Consider the following 6,293-nt stretch of genomic DNA (forward strand, 5'->3'; position numbering starts at 1 on the left):
TACAAGAGAATCAGTAAGAAGGTAGAAAAAACCCGACCCATTAAGCTTTCTCCAGCAAACCTTCAGAGAATACATCTCTCTACCTCTCCTCTGCATACTTACATGAAGCAAGGAAAAATGCTATCTTAAGCACCAGCCGCAATTTAGATGATTACCTGCCAGTTGTGTCCAAACCGAAAGTACTAAATATTCTGAGAAAAATATGTTCTCTTGAGACTTTTGAATCAAATGAAAACAAGTGCAAGGAATACAATTTATTATTAAGGCTATTTCAGACCTTTTTTTAGCAGAGTTTGAATAATCAGATTTCTCTGATTTTCTAAGTGTTTTTCTAAGCTAACCATATGGTTTATTCATATATAATATATAGTAATAATCTGACATGCTTTTCATCTGCTTGAAAATTTATAACATACAGAAAGAGTGAACAGCATGCTATGATGGATTTAACTTACGGGCTGATTGTACAAACAAATGTTAGAAAGGTAAAATTGGAAATGTATTTAAGGAGGATCTTTGAATTTTACAGGACAGTCATGCCAGCAAGCCTGTCTAAAGATGTTTAAAAGTAATAACTTTTGGATCATGTTCATAGTTTGCAACAAAGTTTAATAATTTCAGAAGCAGATATTGCAGGTTCTAAATCAACCTTTCTAAAAGAAAAGTGGGAGCCATCCATTCCTTTCATAACTATGTATTTGTTGTTTGATTTTACTGTAAATGTGCATGGTGCCTGTTAAAGCTAATGTTTTATTCTTCACAACTAAGAAATTTCAGATATACTGAATGTAATGATGAATCAGAGTCTAAATAGATAGACGAGCTTTACATATGCAAGAAAACAATATTGTGGGTGCTCATTTAGAAAAGCATCATCATTTGGTAGACCAGACTGCATTAAAATATTCTGAGATGTCACTGTTAGTAGTCAATATTAACCAGATCCAGCACATCGGACAAATTTTAGATAGGCATGCTATTTTTTTTTTCCTGGAAGACAGAAAAAATAGCAGCTGGACAGGTAGCACAAACAAGCAACAATTCATATTTGAATGACAGGAAAAAAATCTTATACTACAAGATCTGACAATTTAATCTGCCTACATCAACCATGGAAATAAAAGGTAACAATAAAAGCAACTTTAAAGGAAAAGAATAACAGCGTCTAAGGGCATGTGAACTGAAAGGGAATTTGCCATTGAGAACCAAAAATCAGGCAAACTGAGGTGAGAAATAAGGCACTTGAGCTGATCCATATGCAATGCATTTTTAGTTAGTTCCGTGACTCATTAAAAAGCTTTTTTTCTTCCCTGCATTCACCGTTTATGCAGAAATAATGAAAACTAAACAGGACTTTACTAGTAAAAAGAATTGTAGCTATCTCACATTTTCTGTTTAAGTCTCTTTTTCCTCCTGTTTATGGTGGTTTGCACAAGGGATGGACAGTTGGAGCACTCTAAATCCTTCTTTTGTACTTTGTTTAACTTTGATGAGCAAAATGGAAATGCTAATCCCTTCTGCAGACACATGATTTCCTTCCTTTCTCCTTCTCTCTGAGACATTTGTTTTTCTGTTCTCCAGCCTTTGTTCCCTGGTCCCAGCGAGGCTCATATGATGCACTCCTTTTCCCAGGCTCCTAGGGCGAACGAGGTTCCACAATCCAGCAATTCATGAAATGCAAGTGATACTGAGACAGGCAAGTGATGTATCAAAGCAGCTTCCTACCTCTCTGTCCTCCTACTATGCCTTTAGAACAAACAAACAAACAGAAAAACGAGTCAGGGTGTTCAGTGTCTCAGAAGGAAACACTCTAAAATACTGGCCTGAATTTTAGCCCCGAACTCGATTGTAGCTAACTTCAGTGATTACAGGATTTCACATTGTGGTTTCTCTTTGTTCAATATAATTCTGGTCACATATTTAAAACTGAAAAATAAATCACAAACAAGGATTCAGTAAATAATAATGTCACACACCAAGAACAAGCTGAGAAAAGCTGAGAAGCATTTGTTTGGACACAAAGCAGACTCTTTGGTACAGCATATAGCATTAGTGAAAATGTTGGAGGATTCTAGCACTAAAGGCCTGAGGGAAATAGGATGTCAAAGAAGATGGATCCAGGTGCAAAAAGCGAAAGTTCATTGCTATGCACCTTAGTAAAGTTCTTCACGAACATTCAGTGGACATAGTTTGGAGTGCTAAATACTACATTTATTCAGAAAACTAAAAACTATCCAACTGGATTAGGTTGTGGCACATATATGCAGGTTAGACGGTATTAGCTGAAAAAATTGTATTTTAAATTCTAAAATAAAATTTTTACACATTCACAATAATAGATGTCTTTCCAAATAGTTTAGATTGTATGTAGAAGGAATTACATCTGCTTTGCAATCTCTTCTCCACAGTAAAGTGAAAGAAAACAAACATTCATTGTGAGCGTTTTATTAATAAAGGTTACATGCATGCCACCAAATAATATGAAACCTGACCTAAATAGGTAACAGTTTATAATCATTTAAAAAGGAGCAAAAATTTAAAAAATTATATAGTATATATAAATTACTAACTAAAGTGACACAATGTATGACATTTTATTACTTCAACTATGAATCCTCTCCTAGTATATGAAAAATAAACTACATATTATACAGGTCTTTTAGGGAAACAATAAAAACTTGATTTTTCTAAAAATAATCCTTGCATAAGTTTAAATACATAAGTATACTGCCAGGTTTAGGACTGATGTTTTGTATACCCACTGAGGTGATATTCCTCTAACAACTTTTTTGGGAATAGATGGCTCTGCTTTATACCAATTCAAACGGACTATTTTTTGCCACTGTCTTTTGTAAGTGCCCCACGTTTGTTTCCTCATGCTAACATTAATGTTAACAAGCTAATGTTAGCATCAAAATGTTAATGTTACCTGCATTTTGGTTGTGAGACATAGCATACCTCGAGAAATGAATGCTTATGGACCTCCCACATATGACCAAAACACAATTGTCCCCATCACATAATGCTAGTGACCCCATTTTGTTCATCTGGCAGATGCACTTCTGGCCACAGAATGTGGAAAAGAGTTGGAGGAAACACAGTGTGTCTTTTTAAGAGACTGTGTGGCCCAAGCAGGTGAACTTACTGTCACCAGTACTGGAACAGTCATGTATTTCCTCTCCTGTATGTGGACTGGCCCCTAGCCCAGGAGAAGGGGATGTTTCATTTTGTTATTATTGTGGTATATGAAAATACATCAACATCTTCATTTATTGCTCTTACTCTATAGTTTCAGACCAGGACCACCTTTTAAACAGGTGCCAAGTAGAAACCACCAATAGAATGATCCATTTTGGGACTCTCCTGTCCCTCTTTCCAAAGCTGAATATTACCTTGCCTCCTTGTTAGCAATCAGCATTAGAACATTCCAGAGCTGATGCAGTAGACTAAAGACCTGTACTTCTGTTCAGGCTGGGAGACCAAGAAGGTGTCAAGAGGGAAACTTGGTGCCACACACAAACTCTTTCTCAGGGTCAGACAGGATTTTTCACTTTATGGCCAAGCTAGTATTTTTCCCACACATTCTTTCTTATCACAAGTTCCTGGGGATGAATCTGTGAGGCCCAGAAGAAAACAAAGCAAAAAAAAAAAAAATTATATTTATATCAAGTGGATGCTGACAGTCTGAATCAAAGGCTCAGAGCTTTATAATCAAGGTTTTGGAAAAACAAGAATAGGACAACCCTGAGGCTTTGGCACTGAGTTCAAGAACACAGTTAGGAGTCATTGCACCTCCAAGAACTCGGAGAACTGAAATGGAAACAAAGCCCTCTCAAAAAACAAGGGAATAAATTAATTCATTTAGCATCGCCAGCAATTATACAATGGGAATGCATTTTAGCTAGGAATGTGTTAGGCAATGACCACAGCTGGATATACTTCTAGCTGAAGTCATGCTCCAAAACCCACTGAATGCGAAGAAACTCTCCATTAACTCTAGTGAGCTCTTAATCAAGCCCAAGTTAGCAAGTCAGACAGCAAGATTTAGAGACAACTAAGGAAGTTTGCAAGACAGTAATTTAAACTGCACAAGGCCAGAGGATCTGCTAAAAAAAAGAAGTGTCAGTGATGGGGCTAATTAGAGGACACGAAAAGGTCACTCCCAAATGTCTTTTAGTCATACTCAGGAATTTCATTATCTTCTGTGATAACAGGATTCAGAAAGCATAAGGCAGTGATCTGAATTAGTTCCTAGTTTAAGCACAGATTTTCTGTGAGCTTTCTATAAAAGCTTATCTTTCTGCTTAGCAACACCACAAGGGCTATAAGTAGTCTTTCTTTTCCTTTGCTCTTAATGGCATACTATGCTCGAACTGCTTAAATATTGGGTCTCCTGGGTTTCTGGCTAGTCTAGGGTTGTTAACATCAGGACATCTAGTATCCAACCTCAAACAAAATGCCAAACGTTAATTCCAGCGTCAATTAAGGCATGCCCCCTACAGGTATAGCACTCAGTATCCAAGTTCTGGTTCTTTAAAGCATAAATTAAGACAAACAAAACTGTTTTTTCCATTTGACCCTTATTGGCAAAATTTGTGTGCCATCATACTCATAAGATTGTAAAATGAATGTAAAATAAATCTTTTTTTCAGATAAGTTTCCATAGTTCTAACAAAAAATAGAAATCAATTTTACTTGCTTAGAGTTTCTGGAAAACAAGACTAGCAAAGCATATTATAGTTTGACAGGAATGCAGTAAGCCACTAAATTCAAGATTAAGTTAAGATTCAGAGCCAAAGGGGTTTGAACTTCATTGGTCTTAATAAAACAAAAAAAGCAAACCTACAGACCAAAAGATACAAAATTTTCAGGCCCTAGGTCACAGTATGTCTAAATCAACTTAGTTGTGGAAGAATAAAGAAAAAGATTGATATAGATATGAAGAATTTGTTGTAGATAAGAATTTTCCTTCAATAAAGAACACAAGATTGAGGTTTTTTGTACAAGTGAAATCAATGAATGCTGTGTCTGTCCAGAGAGAATATGTTTTGTAAATGAAGAAGACATTTGAGAGTGAGTATTTCATAGAGTAATTCTTAAATCACCAAGCACAGCAGCTAATGAAACACTTAAAACTGAAGAAACGTTAATTATTTCAACATGTGGAGCAGCATAAAAATTCCCAGTAGCAGTAAGAAGGTGAAATGATGCATTTTGATGCAGAAGATACAGCTATTTGTTTTGTTGCCAGAAAGGAGCATACATAGCCATTGAAAGCAACTAGATTGCGAACTTACACAGTAAACTGAGGCCAAAGCTACTGACCTGAAGAAAAATCAACAAGACACAGTAGTGTGGTGCTCACAATGTACTTATTGCCCTGATTCTTTGTGGCAGAAGCTGCTTTTACAGTGGGAAGAGACTGTGAATACAGAAATTTGAAATATCTGATGTAATGATCAGTGCCCCTGTTTTCAGAGAAACAAATCATGCTGAACCTTCCTTAGAAAGAAGTCTGTCATCCAGGAGTGGTCCTAGTACTGTAAAGGCGCTGCGAACTTGACTCAGTTGTCAAAATAGTACACGATACCTAGCGCCATTTGATATGTCCTACAATACCCTACCCTCTACCTATCTGCTAGCAGAGTTGCTGCTCTTCTACCCTTTGACCTATCTATCTGCCAAATCCTTTCATATGTCTTGGATTCCCTAGGCTAGTACTAGAAGTTTACTGTTGGACATTCAAATTATTGAGAGCTGGCTTAAAATTCTTAACATGCTTTTGGTCCTTCATACAAATGAGCCTTCTAGGATGATTTCCTTATTTGAAAAAGATTGATGTGGAAATTATACAAGGCAAAGGGAATCGGGTTTGCTTAGAATGTTAGAATCTTCTACATGAATCATATTCCTTCATAGATAAGGAATGGGTTCTGCCTTTTCCTAACCATTAATATAGGACATTGACAGTATTAGGAGGCATATTTTATTGAAGCGTTGGAGGAATGATGAAAAAGTTCAAAGGAATGGTTGTATGTTGTACGAAATACCTGTAATATGAAAGTAAGTCCAGAATTAAGTAGGAACTGATAATAAGGAAAATACCATTGATAAGGAAAAGAGATACCTTGACTTCTGCTAACATTGTAAAACCTTTTTCTGGTGTAATAAAGTGCATCATACTACTGTGTATGCCTGACATTTGCAGCATATTATAGCAGTTCATATCTGCTATAATAGGAATATGTCTTCCTTAATAGGAAGTGGTATTTCCCCTTCAGAAGGAAAACATT

Source organism: Charadrius vociferus, unplaced genomic scaffold (assembly GCF_000708025.1).
Source record: "Charadrius vociferus isolate BGI_N301 unplaced genomic scaffold, ASM70802v2 scaffold72, whole genome shotgun sequence".
NCBI classification, from domain to species: Eukaryota; Metazoa; Chordata; class Aves; order Charadriiformes; family Charadriidae; genus Charadrius; species Charadrius vociferus.